A 19,151-nucleotide genomic window follows, 5' to 3' on the forward strand; every position below is an offset into this window, starting at 1 on the left:
AAGTATTAGGGTCACTTAGGGACTGAAGCAGGAATGAGTGCTCTAATTCTAAGCGAAAGAGTTTCTTTTGCATCTTAAACTACGTAGTGAGCTCAGTCCTGCTCCTAAAAATGACAAAGCCAGCAGTCTGACCCTTAACAAGCTTTAAGAGCATCCCAGACCATAATGGAATTAGCCGATCCTTGATCGACATTGATAAAGTCCTTCAGACCAGAGTCCATATAATTAATAAACTCTGCATCTAGTAGTAGCTCACTGTCAAACTATAACTCACAAAAGACGTATCTATACAAGAAGGTGAGTGATGGGGTGCTGAATGAAATGCAAATCGAGGCTCGCTCGCCATACATCGTCAAGAGTGTATGTAGCAAGGCCGCCCTACACTTTCCCATATGCCACGGACTCAGTGGGCATATCGTAATTGAGTTTACCCCTGGATGAAAAGCCAGATGAAAATCCCCACACATAACTATAGGTGCCTGCCTTGTACTTAGGTATCGCAAAAGAAAATTATACATTGTTGGTTGAGCCATATTGACGGCATAAATGACACAAACTGTCACCTGAATCCTTCCTGTCCCTGTGTGAGCAATCGGCCATTTCCCTGACCTATCTACTTGAACCAGAAAAGTGGCCCACTCCTCTCCCTTGCTAATAATGCCAGCCCCTTTTGAGGAGCAACTATTCAAGTTGCTGCAAGAGAATAATAACCAAGACTGTTTAATTTATATACCTCCTGGGTTGTGAGGTAAGTCTCCTGAACACATAGGAGCGGGGGCTTCTGTATGCCTAACTGCTCCCTAACATATCTTATCTTGGCTGCAGAGTGCCGGCCATTGATATTCCAACAGAGAATATGCACATCCTTGTTATGATTAATAGAAATGCTATCTATCGGGAAGGAAATACTTTTTTCTATGCGCACAGCATAATGATTAATTCATACAATCCAGTGAGTGCTACATCTTTATCTTTTCTTTCATCTTTCCACCTTACCCTCCTCCCAACCCTCGCCCACCTCTCCTGAAACCCCCAGCACCCAATCCCATCCCTGTGCCACTTTGCCCAGCAGGGCCTTGGACCCAACAGTGTGGGTGCACACTAAAGACCCTCATAAGCTGGATGGTTATGGCACAACTGATTGCTAGCCTCCCCGCTCCCTGGCCAAAAGCTAGAATGCTAACTGCAGATCCCTTGTCACCCGAAGCCCCCAAAAAAGCGCAAAAAAGAAGAAAAGCCCAAAGCCCAGTGCCAGACTTAGCTATATAATCCCAGAACAGTAACATTTAAAAAAGAAGCGCTCATCTCACAAACCAAAGTTCACAGCTATTCTATTCTGTTTTCAAAGAGAAAGGTGAACAGATAAGAAGCTAATTCATTCAGAGTTTGTCCCACTCTATTGTTTCAACAAATCTTGCACTTTATGCAAGTATTTATAGTATGCTGTCTGGCCTTTCCAACAAATCTTTACATTTGCTGGTTCCAGTAAGGAGACTTTAGCACCCAATGTCTGAAAAGCATAAATCATTTCCCGTAGGCACCAATCGAGTCCAACAGTCTCCCCGCAGAAGTCAGAGCTCACAAAGAATTTAGCCCTACAAGCCTTAACTGGTTTACCAGAGCGAGCCAATTAAAATATTTTCTGTCTGAACATGAAATTCCCAATGAAGAGAAGGATGGCACAGGGGTACTGCAATGCACAAGCTTTGTTAGGTTTACAAAAGTGGAATCGATGCACCCTTTGTACCTGACCGTTTGATGCAGCAGTTGCTGAGTTGAAGGAATGACTGCTGAAACAAATGTACACTATATCTTCATGGATCATCCACCTTGTTCCCTTCTGGAATCCCCAAAATACATAGGTTATTCCTACACATCAGGTTTTCAACATCATCAAGGTTCTGAGACCTGTAGCCTGGACTCATGCTCACTCACATGATCCTTAATCATTTCTGTTGATTCTGCAAGTCTGACTGTTTGAGATTTAATGTCATTGAAACAACCATGCAGTTTATCCATGTTTTGTGTCATTTTACGCAGTGTCACTTGTGTTTTTAAATGAGAATCCTTTAGAAATATTGAGTCCTTTTTGTAATCTTCCCTATGCAATTGCAGTAAGTTCCCCTGACTGCGCCCATGAGTGACATAGGTTGCAATTATCCCTGTACTGGTGGCATATCACATTGCTCAGAGCTAGCACTCGGGGAGAGACTTCCCTAGTCCCCGGCTGAACCAGCTATCTTGTGGAAAAAACTGCAGAGGGTGCATCCCAAATGGTCACATTGGTTGGTGTCAGTTCAACATTTTCAGGGTCTCATTGGAGGTCATCATCGTTACCATCATCATAAAAGTCAACAATGGCCCCCTCTGACTTGGAGTTTGATGCCTCTCCCCCAATCCCAATTGGGCTCAGAATCAAAGCCAGAAGTGACCAAACTGTTAGTCTATGAGGGGTCAGACAGGGGAAAAAAGTGTATCATGATTTTCATTCAACACAATTTCATTATTTTCATTCTTGACCACGAGCGCAGGGCTTGAGTCTATTACACCCCCTTCTGTAGCAGTAAAGCCGGGGTGCATCACCACTAGTGAAATCTTCACAGACTGAATGCCCCTGTGGACCCCAGTGACCACAAGTCATTATAGTCTTCAACTGCACAAACTCTTTGATCCCCAAGAAACCAGAATGCCCAAACCTGGATCCCGCTCCCAGGATTGACAGAGGAGTGGAGCCTACAGCCCATACCCATTCTCTTGGGACCCAAAAAATCCACTATAGTTTTTTTTTGTTACAGCATTTGACACACTCGATGGGGGAGCATTAAGCATTCAGTCCCCCAAAGGGCCCGATGGGGTGCCTACCTGGCTTGTCTTCACAGACATTAACCTTCATCCGGCCTGTTCATCAGCGCCAGCTCCCACCACCTCAGAACCCTCTAATTACCACGCAAAAGGCAGCTTGTGTCACCCCCCTTAGCATTATTTTGGTTTGCAGAGTTCTGTGAGCCCACCACAAATTCCTCAGTATTTCAGGAATCCACTTTTCCAGTGCATTGTGCTTAGCAACTGTATCAAGCGCCCTGGGCTCCTTGAGCACTTTGGGCTTTTTACCCAACACTCTTTTGAATGCAATTCGAGTAGTTACCTTGCTCCCTCTCCTCTCAACCGGATCTCTTCCCAGCTCCTGGGTGTGCCACAGATGGATCCCTCCACAAAGTCCCCCAAGGAGAAAAGCATAGCATTGTAGCGTCTGAGTGGCCTAAGCGATACTTTTTCTTAAAGCACCACTACTGCTAAGTACACCAGGAAATGTGTATAGGACGCCCCTCCAAGAGCACTGCCACTGCTTCCTCCTCCTGCCACAAGGAACTGCAAGGTAATCAAGCCAATCAGGCAAAGCCGGCTGTATGGAACTCAGGAATGCCATGGTTGCTGCTGCTGCAAAAACCCTCCAGCTCCTGAACATGGGAGCAATAACATTACAACTTCTGAAACAAGACTGACATCAGCAATAGTAGTAGGAGTAAAAATAGTTATGGTAGCGGCAGTGGCCTGCGCTCGCTCTCTCTCATTTTCTCTCTCTCCCTCCCACCGTGCTTCTGGCATAGGGGGATCAACGGCTGCAAGCACAATTAGCGGTGTCAGTCATACACCTCTGTCTTTCCTCAAGGAAATAGGAAAACTCTAGTAACAAGCATAAGAGATGAGGGTTATATAATTAGTAGCTGTTCATCAATTTTTTCGGTTTTCCATACTAATCTAGTTTGTACAAGGACGATTGCCAGGAAACCCAGGGCATGACACATCACTATCTTCATGCCACTGGGCTTAACCTTACTTACCAATAAGCAGAGGAACAACTTGGATGTTCCAATAACAGCTATTTCTCAATGAGCTTGAGGTAACTCGGTTGGCCCGTATGCTATCCTAGAGGGGTTTTATAAACAGTTCTGAAATTTTATCGGCCCACTCTTTCTTGAATTGGTCAACTTCCCAGCTTTTTTAATTCTGCACCAGTTGAACGATGGATAATAATGTCACTGACCCATTTAGAACAAGGGTATTGCCCAGAGAGTCTGGAGTCCACCTACTGGATGAAAAGTCTTACCATTTATCATTTAGAAATGTAGTGAAAAGATGTACTGTTAGCTAAGAAAATAAGTTACATAACTGTAACTGTAGTTCTCCAGCACTGGCATTTTTCATAGATTCACATACTTGAATTATTTCAAATTATCTAAGTAGGAGTCCCACGCTACAATTACAAAGCAGTACAACATAAAAAACAAAGCCTATATTGACTAGAAAACATTCACTTTAGTAACCTATCCACATTCATTTACCAAGAACCAAACTTCAGTGAATCAGGGCAACACCCTCTAGAACACTCCCAACAGAGGTTTCATTTCCTCAGATTTTCAAGCACCAGTGGGAAAGATAAAAAATAAGGGGAGCCTTTATGGGGAGGAGGGTAAATTGCATGTGAATCTACGATGGATGCCAATACTGGAGAACAACAGTTACAGGTATGTGATGGATTATGTTACTTACCCTAAAATCATCTGTTATTGGCATGCAGTGTTGTAGATTCACAAGACAAGATGTATTTAAAGTCATGAGGTCAAGTGACTCCTTCTCCCTGTGATACTGCACATGGACAACAACTCCATTTTTTTTTAATAACCAATTTTTTATTTTTAAGCATAATACGAACTGGACATACATCAATAACAGTAGGCATTGAATCATCAGATCAGGTTTCCCATATCGCTCCTTATCCATACACATTGCTGATAGCATTACATTGGTACATAATGATAGCTCCACCATTTACTCCACTGTTGTGTGATGTTTCCCTGGGCAACCACGTGCGGCATAAATCGGCTTTTCTAGATGCGCACATTAGTCTACCCCTGCCCTCTACCCCACAATCGATGGAGTTTTAGGTTGCTTCCACATACGGGCTATGTCCAGCTCTGTTATGTGGGACACGACACTCCTATAAAGATCCGCTGAGAGCAGGGGCCTCCTAGTTCCTCCATTATTTCCAGTATTGCTATTTTGGGGGTCTGTGCTATTGGACGTCCCACAACCATCGATATCCATCCCACAACCATCAATATCTCTTCACCGATTCCCTCCATCAACTCCATTATTACATTTTTTTCGTTCAGGCAAGTGAGACTTATTGATTCATCCTGCTGAACAGGTCTGCTAATTCGTTGTCTGTTCCAGGAAGGTATTCAACCAACAGGTGAATGTTGTGGTGAAGAGTCCACTTCCACATGGTCTGAGACACGTGACAGTGTTGTGTGATAGTTGTGAAGACTGTCTCCGACCCCTCCTGTTTTTGTACGTAATACATAGCTGTCAGATTGTCTTCCGGACTAGGAAAACCTTGTGAGACCGGTAAGGAAGGAAAGTTTTTCGGTTCTAGGTAGATCGCCTTAACCTCAAGATACTTGAAGTGTAGAGACTGATGTCTGGCATTCCAAAGACCTTGTATTGTCAAATCTTGTAGGTGGGCACCCCAACCTGTCTGTGATGCGTCATGGTGAGAGTGATGTGAGGAACAGGGTCCGCCCCTTAAAAGATTGTTGGTGTTTTTTTACCATTGTAGAGAACAGGAAACAGCCTTAACAACGCAGCTCGAACCAGGCTATGCCTTCACAACGCGGCCCGAACCACAACTGAGTCTTTATAACAAATTCCTTTACCATGCAAGTCATTACAACTACTTGCTTTAGGGAAAGCGTGGTTGGGCTGATGTTAGACTTTAAGTCCAACACTTTCCCTACTTTGGCAAAGAGTGGATTTGGAATAGTAAATTGGACTATTCCAAAGTCCAGTACTTTGTCCAAGGCAAGTCGCCGTAATGACTTGCGTGATAAAGGAATGTGTTGTAGAGACACATTTGTGGTTCGGGCTTCGTTCTTAAGTCAGGCGTGGTAAATGCCTGCGTTGTTCTGACACACAACCCAGAGAATGGTGAGTGTGGTGGACACTAGATCTCCCAGGTGACCCTGTGACTGAGACCACTGGAAAGCTAGACATTGTTGCAGAGAATGCATGTATAGTCTTGCATGGGGAACTATGGCAATGCAAGACACCATCATTCCTAGCAGTTACATAACTGTCCTTAGTATGAGTGTTTGATTTGGCTGGAACTGGGGCAGAATTGCTTGAAAGTTATGAATTTGAGGGGGTTGAGCTAGGCTAATCCTAACTGTGTGTTTAGGATTGCTCCTAAATATGGTTGAACCTGTAGTGGTTGCAGGTGAAACTTGGGGATGTTGATAGTAAAGCCTAGGCTGCAAAGAAAATCTGTTGTCATCTGAGTGTGTTGTAGGCACTAATGATGAGTGCTGGCTTTGATCAGCCAATAGTCCACGTAGGGAAATACATGGACATTTGGTCTTTGGAGATGTGCTACGACCACTGCCAGGCATATTGTGAACACTCAAGGTGCAGTAGTCACCCTGAATGGAAGCACTTTGAATTGGTAGTGTTTGCCTGCTATGATAAATCTTAGGTATTTGCAGAGAGCAGGGTGTATTGGTATGTGAAAGTAGACGTCTTTTAGGTGTCCTGTAGCCATAAGGTTGCCCTGTTGTAGAAGTGGTATGACATCCTATAGAGTGACCATATGGAAGTGTTCTGATAGGATGGACTTGTTTACAGAAGCAATAATGCAGCTGGTGCCCATTTATTTGAATTTTTCCACTGTTTGGCATCCAATTTATCGAGGATCAGCTCGATAGAGAAAGTACAGGCCAAAGATGGTGTAGAGTCTTTTGGCTTTGAGGCTTTTGGTTCCGAAGCTTTGGGCTTGGCTGGGTGAGATTCCATCATGCTGAGGTCGAAGGAGGTGCCTGCTGGGTCAGTACTGAGGGTAGGGTCAGTGCCGAAACATGCTCTCAGTCTGATGAGGTGAAAGTCAATGCCAAAGGCTTGGCTTTTGCAGCGATCTTTGGCACCAGGCCCGAGGGCGGGCGGCCTAGACAGTCTTTTAGATATGACCATTGCCAGAAGACAGTGGTGGTTCAGTGACCTCCAATAGAGGAAGTGGGGATTTCTTTGGAGGGCTTGGGTGTTGTAGCAGGGTCCAAGGTATTCATGCGCTGGGCAGATGGTAAGACCTGCATTTCACACTCAGCTCAACGTCAGGGCCGGAGCGGTCTTCGATGACGAAGACCTCCTCTTCTTCTTCGGTGGTTGGCTCTTCCTCTGCATGGTCTTTGCCGTTAGGATCATGAGTGTTGTCTGAAGCCTTCTGAGCTATTCGAGCACTTGAGCCATTCGGACCTGAAGCGTCATTGTAGAATGGAATTACTTGCAGACGTTGCAGCTGCATTGTTATGGTTGGTTGAAAAGTAGGTGTTCCACACAAGGTGTTGGTTGGAGTGCGGGTATTTTGCGTGACAAAAATGTGTACATTCAATGAGAAACGTATATTCGATGGAGCTGGGAGACACATGGGAAGGTAGAAGGAGGCGTGGGGTGACCCGAAGAATGGTCGGTTAAAGTCCAAAGTACTAAATTCAAGGGCAGCACAAAAGTGGAAAACCACAATCGAAAACAATACTGTTGAGGACAGTAAAGAAACCGAAGAACCGTACCAAACAAAGTCAAAACATGGAGCCGAAGCATACACGTCCAAACCCGACAGCGGAGAGTCAATGCCCATGCACATTATAATTGAGAGGAGGAGTCACTGGACCTCGTAACTCAAAAGACTTCTTCTAAGAAACACAACTTGTACAACACCGGACACAACAATGGATGGCAGGAGTATGCAGTGCATGTGTATCTAAAGCCACACATGCCACTGAACCTATTTTCTTCTCCAGTATGGGATCTTTCATAGATTTACATGCTTGAATCAGAATAGCTAACCCTTAGAACACTTGCACAATCATAAGTACAATGACACAATTGCAGATACTGGGGTAAATGAATAGGAAAGGCTCACCTTATTGGAACAAATGGTGTAACACCACTTGCCCACAATTGCATCACAGTGCTCTGATGACTCCAGGCAGTAATGCTGTGTGAATGTGTGCCTGTTCTTCCATGCTACTGCTCCACACATTTCTTCGAGAAACACACCAGCAAATAGAGCGGTTGTCGTCGTTAAATCCATCGAGCTATGTTCAGCTTGGAAACTGGAAGACCTTTGTGATGATTGCCATATGCCACCAGTAACTGGTCTGATCTCCTAAATTGTTTTGTTCAATGCAAATAGAATTTAAGCCATCTTTTAAAGCCCAATGTATGTAATGATCTTTTGGCCGCACTTTGCAGATTTGTAAAGAATGTCTTCAGGACAATAGGTTAATTTACTCAAATTTTCTTTATTGAGTTTTAATGGGGCACAGCACTATACAGTGTCGCCAATCAAGCACTGGAACATCAGCAGTATACATTTGAACACTATTGAGACAGTTTATATTGTCTATGGACACCTCCTATTGTGGTTAAATGCTCCAGTGATAACACAAGTCTGTCTTAGAGAGTCTGAATTATTGCTCAATATTGATCCCCCCTCTCCCACGAAACTCCTGTAGACTATAAAGCATAAGTGTGATCACCGGAATCATATGCTCAAGGGGCCCTCCAGTAGATTAAGGCCTTTCATCAGTTCCCTTACATTATATTTGGAAAAGATGAAACACCAGTGTCCGAGTGGTGCAAGCCGTGATTGGGAGGCCAATGGACAGGAAGGTCACTAAAGGACACCAGGTACATTAAAAATCTTGAAGTAATCTGAGGTTTGCTGTTTAAGGGACTTGCCTCGCAATCCCAATCGGGCGTGGAGGGGATCAGGTATCCCAGTATGTTGGTAATTTGTGCTAAAATTTCAGACCTGAATGGGCGGATTATAGGACAGTTCCATTATGTATGACAGAAGTCTCCCAGCAACCTGCACCCTCCCCAGCAAAGGTCGGCTGTGCTGGGAAAGATTTTTGGAGTTTAGTAGGTTCTAAGTAACAGTCATATAATAATTTGTAATGGGCGTCTTATTCCCACAGAGTGGTTGAATTTTGGTATCTCACGCTATAATTTCCGTCATTGGTCCTCAGGGATAACTTTCCCCAATACAGTGGACCAAAAGTCTATGTGTAGTGGCCAACTTTTGGAGGATGTATCAATTAAAAGCAAATAAAGAAATGAGATGGAACCCTTAGTCTCCTTCACTTGTCTTACGAATTTTTCAATTGGGAAGAGTTCTCTTGTGGCAGCGTCTCTCACATCTGAATGGAGTACCCAGTGTTTCAATTGTGTGTAGCGGTTACTCTCGAGATTCGAGAGGCCAAGTTTTGTTGACAATTTTCAAAGGTAAGTATATTGCATCCATTAAACAAGTCTGAAATGATGAGACACCCACCTTACCTCCAGAGATGAAAGAAACCTGGCTTAAGTGCCAGGGGAATGGCCAGATTAAAATGGATTGGGAGAAGGGAACGCTGTCCAAGCTGTGGAGCGAGTCATGTCATCGCCGGCTTTAAGGGTCGTTTCTGTAGGTCTGCTAATGTATCCACTTGTTGCTCTAGGGACTGGCATTTAGTTTCCAAATCCAGAGTGCATACAGCTACGGATCGAACATCCAGTTGCAGTGTTGAGAGCCTTGTATTGAGGTCTGAACGAAGAGCACCTAGGAAGTTGGACAGTTCGCTTTCAGTTCCTCTCAGCTTTTTCATGAAGTCTTGCAATGGAGCCAGGAGGTATTCCTTAGTTAAACTCATGGTGCCATCTCCTGGAGTGGAAGGGTGCACTTCTCTGGTTTCTGTCTGTTGGAAGTAACTGGATACACTGTTCTCCTGCGTCTTTTTTGGAGATTGGTATGCTGTGGCTGGAGGCCTAGGCTAGTGGTTCGGAGAAGAAAGCTGCTGAGAGCATTTCTCAGTGGTCTGCCAGTGGCTGAGTAGCTAGCCCTAATGGTAGTACCAGGCAGCAGCCTCTTCCAAAGGTGCTAAGTCATGATGATTGGACTGGGTGCTAGAGAGCGTGAGGGCTCTCCGTTTGAAGAATCAGGATAAATTCAGGTCTCTGTACTTGCCTGGTGTCTAGTGGTGGCAAGGGTTGTCATTCAATATATTACTGGGCCACCCACTCTGGGTTCAAAAGGATACTTTCTTCCTATGCCGTCCATTCATGTCAGCCGAGGCCCCCCTCCACCCCTCGGTCAATATCCAGGGTGAGAATGATGCACCCTGTGGCAAAACTCTTGTCACCCAGCAGGCCCCCTCTCCTGCATTATGTAAAAGGCAGCCTTTGCGTTGCAGGCCGGAAGTTGCTGAGAAGGAATATTAGCCTTCTTTTTGTCAACAGGATGGCTGGCTAGGATCACTAGTGGGCACTATGTGGGGTAGAGGCCTGAAAGGAAGGTGGTATTCCTTGTTTTATCTATCGATCACGGTGGCCGTATGACTCTCTCATCCTGATGTGGTGTCCCCTGTGGCTGCCATTTTGAAGTCAGGCAGGCCAGCCCGACTCATCGTTGGGGGAAGAAAAATGTAAATTTTTCAGGCCCCAGGGCGTAGCGTGATCCTGTCTTCATTGAGGTGAGTGGAGAAGAGAGAGGTCCGAGGCATTTGTCTCTCTGCAGAGTTGTCACTCATCAGCAGTGCACTGCATGTTGTAATGGCGGCCGCAGCTCTTTCCTTCTGCATCGGATGGTTAAATCAGCATGGTCACCGTACAGGGTTTTTAGTGTTCCCCATGGGTTTCTTGTCACCTCTCTTGAATCACGGATTGTAAGGCATGCTATATCCAGCAAAGTGATTCATCAGGGTCCCCACCGCCTCAATTCTCTACATGAATTCAGCAGAGCGCAGGTGGTTTACCTCCACTCGGCCATGGTGGATGGCCACGACCCCCCCCCCCCCCAATAGGTTAATTTAAATGAAAATACATTGGAATTTAGGAATACATTTGGGATTGGTTTAGAAACCTACACTATCATCCGTGAACTTCATAAATGGCTTTTTTATTGTGATGGCTTGCATCTCTTTAACTATTCTTACTGATGTCCGAGCCATTAAAAGCACCATTTTCCATTTCAGATCTGTTTTTTGAACAGGTTCAAATGGAGCCTTTGTCAGTTGCGCAAGCACTTTATTTAGTTGCCAAGATGAAGGAGGTTTCTTTATTGGAGGAAAGACTCTGAAATGGCTTTTAAGTAATTGTTTGATAACCCTACTAGACCATATGGATGATAAACCAGGCAGCCTTCTAAATCTTGAAATTGCTGCTAAGTGCACTCTAATTAAAGCATGGACCAAACCTGATTTTGCTAAAAGTAACTGAGAGGGCAGAATCTGCTCTTGGGGTGCTGAGATAGGGTGAATTGTTGATATTTGGCACCCTAAACAAAAACGCTTCCATTTCAGCTTGTATGCCATATTGGTAGTATCAGCTCTGACATTCGCAAGAATTTCTCTACTGTCTTGAAGAATGTTCATGCTCGCAAACTCATTGTATTCAAAAGCCAGGCTGATAAGTGCAAGAAGGTTGAGTCCAGATGGAGTACTTGGTTGTGGTTTGTTGTCAGTAATGGAGGTAGAAGTTTCAGCTGAATGTGAGTCTTCTCCAACAGGAGTAGTATTTCAATGAACCAATGCCATCTGGGCCATATAGGGGAAATGAGAATTATTTGGCATGGTTCCCTTCTTCACTTTGCTGAGAAGTATTAGAAGTAATGGGTTCGGGGGAAAAGTGTAAACAAACATCCCTCACCATCTGATCAAAAACACAGTCCCCCAGTTGTGGGTGCCAACTTGAGTAAAATTGGCATTTTTGATTTTCCTGCATCACCGACAGTTCTACATTCGGCTTGCCCCAGTAATCGAAAATTCTGTCTACGATTTCCTGGTTGAGCTCCCATTCGTGACGGCTGTTCCTGGTTCAGCTTGATGTATCTGCTAGAATAATGTAGGTCTATAGAACATGTTCCACTTTTATTGTTATTTGTTGTTGTACCGCCCATTTTCAAATTTCTTGCACTTCTTGTGATAGAGCTAGAGATCTTGTCCCTTGCCCCTTTGCTTGCTTATATAATGCATACTGGTGGTGTTGTCTGTGTGAATCAATGCTGACAGTTTCCATTTCCCACTTATTCTTAAATCCTGTAGGTGAGCACCCCACCCCTCTAGGAAAGAGTCTATAGTAATAACAAATTCAGGTATCTGAAGTAGGATAGTTAATCATGTCGACAGATTGGCATCTTTTGTACACCAAGGTAAAGCTACTGTCATGTTCAGAGTTATCTGGATTACGTCATTGAATGATCCTGAAGTCTGAAGCCATTGCTTGTCCAACTCTTCCTGTAAATACTGCATTCTAAGGCAAGAGAACAGCATTATGGAAGCGGCAGAGAACATCATCCCCAGAAGTGACGTCAACAGATGAATTGAAACTGAATTTCTTTTCAGTACTGTCTGTGCAAATAGTTTGTCTCATTGTCTTTTTTGTGATGCAAATGATTTGTTTTGAATTGTATCTAGAAGTGCTGCCAGGAACATTGTTTTTGTTGAATGACTGATCAATAATTTCTGAAGACTGATGGTAAGACGTAGGTTGTGGAACAGGGTTTGAAATTTTCTTGTTGCTTTCATTGCCTGAGGAGAAGTTGGTGCCTTTATCATGTAATCGTTGTGGTATGGGAACACCTGGAAAATCATCTTTTTTAAATGAGCTGATACCACAGCTAAACATTTTGTAAAAATATAGGGAACTGATTTCAGCCCAAAAGGCAGGACCTTGAATTGGTATCGAAATAGACATCCTGTAGATCCAAAGTTGACATGTAATCCCCATGATTGAGAAGATACAGGATGTCTAGAAGAGTAAACATGGAAAAGGATTGTTTTCTTAAGTATTTGTTTAGCCTCTGCAGATCCAAAATGAGTTGCCATTCTCCGGTTTTCTTTCTTATTAAGCAAAATGGGGAAAAGAAACCCATTCCTTCCTTTTCTATTGCTCCTTTGCTGAGCATGGTTAGTATTTCCCATTGGAGCAGATGTAGATGGTGCTCACTTCAGTGGAGTGTTTGGTGGTCTTTGAGTGAATTTCAAGGTATGACCGTAGGTGATTAAATACACAACTCACCTGTCTAGAGTTATCAGTTTCCAAAGATGTAAATAATTTAACATTTTGGCACAGATTGTTGGGTGGGTTAGAGAGGGTGTAACTGGCACCATCAATGTGTTACTGCTTTTGACTAGTGTCCTTTCCTTGAAAAGTTTGCTTCCTTCTTGATGCTTGTTTAGTATATGCTGTTGTTGGTGGCTGTCTAAATTACTGTTGAGGATATGCAGTCCAGTATTATTGTCGAAAGGGCTGTTAGTGCTGATATCTATATGGCTGATATCCTCTATATGAAAATAACCCTCTGCCTCTTGAGCCTCAAAAAGGTATTTTGGTCATCTGCAAGGTACCTAAAAAGCTTGCTGTATCCAGGTCTGTTTTAATTGCCTGTAAATATCGTCCAAATACTTGTTAAAAAAAGCTTCCCCTTCATATGGCATGCACAATATTTTTGAACTTCCGGTCTGAATGATGTGGCTTTTAGCCATAGTTGTCTTCTGAGAACAGCAGCTCCTGCTAGCTGGCAAAAAAATGGTTGATGCGATATCCATCGTACAGTCTATAATTTCTGAAGAAGTTCTTTCTCCTTCCTCTTTTCCCTTCTTGCAGGGGCTTTTTTTTCCTTTTCTCTTAAGTCTTCTGGCAAGAGATCGATGTATGCTGTGATGTCACACCACATTTGCCTCTCAAAACTGCCAAGAATAGCTAATGAATTGGCGGCCCGAACAGTAGTTGCTAACATGTTGTCTAAGCGCCGGCCTTCTCTATCAGGTGGTGATGTGAAGGGCATGAACGGATTTTTGGATTGATGTTCAGCTGCTTGTGCTACTACAGAATCTGGTTTTGTATGACCGATCAGGCATGCCAGTGAGTTTTCTGGTGCTTAATATTATTTCTCTAATCTAGGTTAATCCGCAGATTGTAGCTGGGTTCTACATTATTTTAACATCTTCCTCCCAAATAGGATGTATCATAGGGAATGCCTTGACAGATTTTTTTTTGCAGGTTCCTTAAAGTAAAAAAAAAAAAACTATCGGACTGATCGCCAATGGTAAGTGAAACCTTTTGGTGGCTCTTTTCATCAAATTATGAAATCCTACAATGTCATCAAGTGGAGAATGAACCGGTTGTGGTGCAGGAGGAGATGGTGCGGGAATTAGGTAATCATTACACTCAGCGGGTGTTGACTGAGTGTCAGGGATTTCCCCTTTTTCTCTATCCTCATCCGAGGAGACTACCTCATCCACAGGCGGCACTGCAATGTTCAAAGTTGGTGTTCTGTTGGGTGTCAGAGGCGTAAGTAAAGCATGCGGAGGTAGAGTTCGTATTTGAAGGGACAGACGAGGATGTGTTGGCTGTAATGGAGATGCAGTCTTCATAGGTTCTGGGAACCTACTGTAATAGTTTTGCAGCATACCTTGGAGGTCTTGTACTAAAGTTACTTGCACTTGAACCATGCTCCTTGAAGCTGATATTGACAATTTTGTTGGAACTGATCCTTATATTGAGCAGGTTTCGCAATATATTGTTGTGGTCCGAGGAATAATAATCATTATAGTATTCCTCATCATCTTTGTACTTAACATTCAGTTCAGAAGTATCAAAGCATACCAAATGGTCCATCATCCAAATCCTGTTCCTCTAGTAAGTGGATTGGTGGGAGAGGAGAAACTTTGCTTGGGAAGGTATGGTCTGGCTTTAAAGTGTCCGATTGCATTTTTTCCCCTATTGACACTCTGTCGATGATCCAACCATAATCTTGATCGTTGGTGGAGACAACTTTCCTGTCACCAAGACCATCGTCGATGGTTTTTCATTGACAATGCTACCACTGTCAACAGTGCCTTCGGCGACACTGCTGTCACTGCCATTGTTGTCATCGGCGGGGTCGTTTTTGTCAACACTGTTCTTGTCATCTGTGTGGATGTCAGCGTCGCCATTGTCAGTGTCTATGCCTTGGTCGGTGTTCAAGTGGACGACATTGTTGGTGACAATGACAATTTTGAGGTTGATTTAACAGTTACTGCTGACATCAGGAAGGAGGGTTCCTCCCAATGGAATGCCATACAAGGGGAGAGAGTGGTGGGCTTAGATCTTACTCTGAGGAGAGTTTCTCTTTATTCTGTTTGTGAGAGCGCTATCCTGATGTCCTTTGCTCCACTGAAGGATCATGATGATTAAGTTACTTACCTTTGGTAACGACTTATCTGATAGAGATTACATCTAGCTGCAGATGCCTTACCTTAGAATTTCCCCAGGGCATCAGACTGGATCCGGAAGATTTTTCATGAACACTACTCCTGCACACCAGTAGGCAATTCCCGTGCTAGAAATGATGTCTGTGGCACCTATGTAGGCTCCGCACAGGTGCACTGGAGTCAGTTTCTTTTCACAACTTTCCATGCCAGAAGCACAGAGCCGTGAAGAACACTGATCACTACCCTGGCCCTAGAAATCCGTTCACATAGTGAACACAGAGGGTCGGTAAGGAATCTGCAGTTAGATTCAGTCTCTACCAGATAAGGCATTACCAAAGATAAGTAACTTGTTGATATGACAGAGACTTCTAGCTGCAGATTCCTTACATTAAAATAGAAGCTCTTCAAGCAATACCAACCTCAGAGGTGGGTCTGCAAACCAGTTTCAGATGAGGAAGTGATGCAGAACCGAACAGGCAAAGTGCCCATCCCTATGAACCTGACTGACCAGCAGTAGTGCTTTGTGAATGTGTGCAGAGGCCCAAATTGCTACCTGGCTCAAATCCAGGACTGAACTCTGCATGCTAACGCAGTGGTCGCAGCTTTAGCTCTGGGGGAATGAGCTCACAAGCCATCAGGAGGTTGCTTTTTAGACAATGTAGCACATCTTGATGCAGAGTAAGACCCATCTGGAGATACTCTGCTTCTGGACGGCCCAACCTTTCCTCATTCCAACATACTCCACAAAGAGTTGGTGGTCTACCCGGAACTCTTTTGTTTGATCAAGGTAGAGCAACACCACTCTTTTTGGGTCCAAGCGATGGATTCGCCCCTCTTCTTAAGAGGGACGTGGAGGCGTGTAAAAAGTAGGCAGGATGATGGATTGGCCTACGTCAAATTGAGTGACCACTTAGGAAAAAAGAAGGCTAATCACTAGTTTGTTAGGGTAGCTTGTGAGGTAGGAAAGCTTAGATGACAAGCTCTGAAGCTCACTCACTCTTTGGGCAGCCTGAGGAGACTATTAGGGAGAGGTTCGAAAGGAGCACACATCAAGAATGTTAGCACAAGATTAAGGTCTGACTGAGGATAGATAAAATGGTCGATGGGGAAAAAGATGTAGATGACCCATGAGAAACCTATTTATACAATAGGGAACTTGACGAGGGATGGCTGGTCAGGCAACCGCAGGAAGGAAGAGAAAACAGAGAGGTAGCCTTTGAGAGTACTCAACGCAGAGCTCTGCTGGGCAAGATAAAGTATGAAAAGGATGACTTGGGCCCAGCCGTTCTTGATCTTCTTAAGAACTCTGGACAGAAGTGGTATGGGCGAAAAAGCATAAAGGAGGTATGAGCTCCACTCGTGATGAAAAGCTTCTCTGAGCGAGAGCTGCCTTGGAAACTCCAGTGTATAAAACTGCTCACTTTGTGCGTTCTTGGCAGCGGCGAACAGATCTAACCAAGGCTCTTCCCACTGCTGAAAGAGATCTTGCACCATCTCCGGATGGAGATGCCATTTGTGATCTCCTAGGCATCTTCTGATGAGTTTGTGCACCCTGGCATTCGTAGAACCAGCCAGGTATTGAACCATTAGGAATACAGGGATATTCCCTGATGTTCCAGCCATATCCAGATACACAAAGGCTCTTGACAAAGAGTCTGCAGCTCCACCCTGCCCTGTTTGTTGCAGTACCTCATGGCAATGGTGTTGTCCTTGAACACCTGCACTAGCCTAGTCTTGATGGAGGCCTTCAATGACAGTCAGATCGCACTGAGCTCCAACAGGTTCTCTGATCTCCACCTCTCCCAGATCTGGTTGTGGTAGAGGGAGGGGTCTGCTGCTGATCCAACCGCAGTTCGTTAGCCACTACTGCAGGTATTTCACAATTCCCTCTGAAATATGGACCATGTCGGAAATTACCCTGATACTGCACAGCACGGCAGGCGATGGCAAATCCTGGTGCCAAATGGATGCACGTGATGTTATGTGGGCAGATTAGACATGTTTGGGGGCCGTGGTTCCCGGGGAAGTGGTAGATTGATGCGCATCAAGGCCACAGTCGACGGACAGTGAATTTTGCTGCATCTCCCCCATTGGCAACAGTCTGAAAGAGCATGTCCCGGGTCTCCTTCGGGACTACTGGCAGCACCTGTACAATGGTGTCCTCCAGAGCATGGGAATAGTGACTCAAAAGGCATGCTGTGTTCAGGAACCGCAATGCCAGGCTGCCATCTTCCCCACGGCGTCCAGCCTAGTGAATTCCCTGTCCTGTGTGTGCAGTAGGGAATGCACCAGGATTTTCATGGGACCACCAAGTCCTCTGGGGAAGGGTTAAGGTGTTGGTTGAGGAACTTCTGGTACTCTGGTGTGGGACAGTGGTGACGGGCAATCATCCTATTCACAGGAGCCCCTCTGCTGGGTTTGGACCTGGTCTTCAGAAGGATGTCAGTGAAGATTTCGTTAAACGGGAGCAGCGGATCTGAGGGGGAACTCCCAGTTGCAGCACCTCCATCATGACATTAGTCTTGACTGTCACCGAAGGCAACTGAAGGTCTATGACCTCAGCTGGCCACCATACCACCATTGCAAATTAAGCTCCCTGCTCTGAAGCCACAGTAGTGGAAGAAAGCATACCAGTATCTGGAGAAGCATCCAGTCCACTGGCTTCACCCAGTTCCTCACACCAGTCCATATAGGGACCTTCATAAGTCTGGCATTATTCAGACCCCAGTGATCCCTTCCTTTCCTCCCTGAATCCTAGCTCACAGGGATAGAGCTTCAGTTTTGACCTGGAAGGCACGGCTCCAGATGGCGCTGGAAACTGTGTCAATCGATTCTCCTCTGGCTCTGTTGGCATTGCGACCATTGCCCAGGCACAGGCTCTACTGCGGAGGCAGGACTCGAATGCTGATACGCCCGCCATCTTGTCAGCCGGCAGACACGGACAAGTCAAAGACCTCTTCTACTTATTTATGGAAGGACTTACTCAAGTGACCCAAAGTCTTGGAGCGCGATGTGAATCTGAGTCCGCAACCACTCCCAGGATCTTTCTCTTGACCCGGACCTCGAATGTCTCAGCATAGAACACTGCGCTGCCAGGTGCTCGAGAGATCACTCCCTCAAGCCCTTCAGGTTTATAGCATGGCAGTCTGGAAATTACTCAGGGTTGTGGCAGCATTCAAGGCACCACAGGAATACAAGATGCGGGTCCGTTACCAACATCAGTCAGTGACAGGCACTGCAGGGCTTGAAAGAACGAGTTACTTACCTTCGGTAACAACTTTTCTGGTGGATACATTAGCTACCTGTGGATTCCTCACCTATTGAATACTCCCATTGTGCCAGCATTCGACGGAAATCTTCTTCCTAGCTTCTGCACGTCGACGAGGACGTCACAATTGCCCAAGCGACGCCGTCTGACGTCATACAGGCAATAAGAGGTCCTCGCTGACGTGCCGACGTCAGGACCAACATTTTTTACGTGCCTGAGAATAATAGGCCATTGAGATAAATGAACAAATAGCAATATTTAATGACATTCAAAATAAATACATCATTTCAAGAAAGTTTTTTTTTTTTAAACAAGCAAATGAATATACGAACAATTATATATATATATATATATATACATATATACAGTATATGTACAAGTCCTCAAAACCAAGAGGAGCACACTCAAGAACAACTTGGTTAGACCAGACAGGCAACGGGGAGGTGTGTGGGACCGTGAGGAATCCACAGGTAGCTAATGTATCCACCAGAAAAGTCGTTACCGAAGGTAAGTAACTCGTTCTTCTGATGGATACAACTACCTGTGGATTCCTCACCTATTGAATAGAGTCCCAAAGCAGTACCGCACTCGGTGGA

General features: G+C 44.7%; 1 protein-coding gene and 1 long non-coding RNA gene across 3 annotated transcripts in view; one reads left to right on the top strand and one right to left on the bottom strand.

Moving 5' to 3' along the window:
• TCHP (trichoplein keratin filament binding) overlaps positions 1–19,151 on the bottom strand; it is a 212,009-nt gene that overhangs the window by 78,139 nt on the left and 114,719 nt on the right. The gene's annotated exons all lie outside the window — the stretch shown is intronic.
• The window catches only part of LOC138266215 (uncharacterized), a 170,291-nt gene continuing 161,637 nt past the window's right edge, over positions 10,498–19,151 (top strand). The window contains exon 1 of the long non-coding RNA XR_011199483.1: positions 10,498–10,565. This is a non-coding gene — a long non-coding RNA (uncharacterized lncRNA). The remainder of the gene's footprint in view (positions 10,566–19,151) is intronic.

The sequence above is a fragment of the Pleurodeles waltl genome, chromosome 11 (assembly GCF_031143425.1).
Source record: "Pleurodeles waltl isolate 20211129_DDA chromosome 11, aPleWal1.hap1.20221129, whole genome shotgun sequence".
Classification (NCBI taxonomy): Eukaryota; Metazoa; Chordata; class Amphibia; order Caudata; family Salamandridae; genus Pleurodeles; species Pleurodeles waltl.